This window comes from Camelina sativa, chromosome 15 (assembly GCF_000633955.1).
Source record: "Camelina sativa cultivar DH55 chromosome 15, Cs, whole genome shotgun sequence".
NCBI classification, from domain to species: domain Eukaryota; kingdom Viridiplantae; phylum Streptophyta; class Magnoliopsida; order Brassicales; family Brassicaceae; genus Camelina; species Camelina sativa.
This window is the reverse complement of record NC_025699.1, coordinates 15985888-15987237: the sequence shown is the minus strand read 5'-3', so window position 1 is coordinate 15987237 and position 1350 is coordinate 15985888. Positions and strand designations below refer to the sequence as shown.

The 1350-nt window shown below is 35.1% G+C and overlaps 1 long non-coding RNA gene across 1 annotated transcript; it reads left to right on the top strand.

The window, feature by feature from the left end:
* LOC104746915 lies at positions 135-438 on the top strand. The gene is made up of 3 exons (XR_761023.2): positions 135-158; positions 246-305; positions 392-438. It is a non-coding gene; the product is annotated as an uncharacterized LOC104746915 (long non-coding RNA).

Sequence of the window (1350 nt, the reverse complement as noted above, 5' to 3'; positions counted from 1 at the left end):
TGATTCTTGGATGGCTTTTTTTTTTTTGCAGTTACTGTACGTGGCCTTGCATCTTCTGCTTCATGCCAAGGTTTGGCTTACCTCTATTGAAGTTAGGGTTTTTATCTTGTAGGCTTGGCTTGGTCACCATTTAATCTCGGTTCTGACTTTGTAAGGACGTTAGTTTTCTCTTCATCTTTCTTTTGATTTAGCTTTTCGTAGATTCTTTCGCTTTGTTATGATTTCTTCTTATTCTATGATTTCAGGTTTTCGACATCTGATTCAAAAGGAGTTAATGGGCGGGCCTTGAGGAATCAGAATTAAAGGTTGGTTTACTTGGTACTAATAAACCTTGTTTTGCTTAGTTAGGGTTTACTTACTACATATGACTTTGTGTTTTGTTTTTTTGCAGATTGAATCATTCCATACCTTTTGCTACCGTAGATGCCGAGGAGCAATCTGGTGCTCATAGTGCTGAAGTACAGAGCTTTGGTGCATATTTACTACTCAGATTGAATTTTGTATTTGGTTCTTAAAGCTTCTTACTAAAGTCGCTGATGAGTAGTACTCTCTGAGCTTTACTTTCTTATTATGTTTGTAGTGATGGATCTTCGAATTACAACATGCTTCTAGATCCTCTAAATGGAAAGCGATTGTCATCATCTCAGGTCGGGTCCCCAGTTCAAGTCTCCTGATTATAACGGGTTCTTAACGCTACTCTAAAACACAAGAGCTACGTACGGTAAGAGATTTTCTTTTACATTTTGATAAACACATCTCTATTATCCTGGTTCATCGTTATCAGTTTCAATCTTAATTGTCTCTTAATCTTTCTTTCGAGTTAGCTTTTCATTGGTTCTTTTGCTTTATTATGACTTCTTCTTGTTCTGTGATTTTAGGTTTTCAACAGCTGATTCAAATGGAGTTAATGGATCAATGTCGATTCTCAGGTTTGGTTTATTTTCAGTTTCTTAAACATTCTGNCTTCTCTTATCTCATCTTTATCGTTGCTAAGTATCTTTTCTTGTCTTCTTCTAATTCTCTATGTGCAGATCGGGGTGAGATGGTTTGATGAGTGAATGATGTTTCAGAACTTGGGGATTTATGGTTTGTCTTCTGGTTTTCTCTTTTTTTAAAGTTGTTTTTATTCAATCCACACTTGCAAATTAACTATGTATATGGTTTTTTTCTAATTCTGTATATGTGCAGGTCAGTGATGGATTGAAGAATGAAGAAGAAGAAAGACTTGAAACTGCTTAAGGTTTGTTTCATGATGATCCGAACAACAACAACAATGGTAAAAAAAATCCTCTTCTTGTAAGTACAATTTCATGTTAGATTTTGTTTTTCATTGATAAAACATACATCACC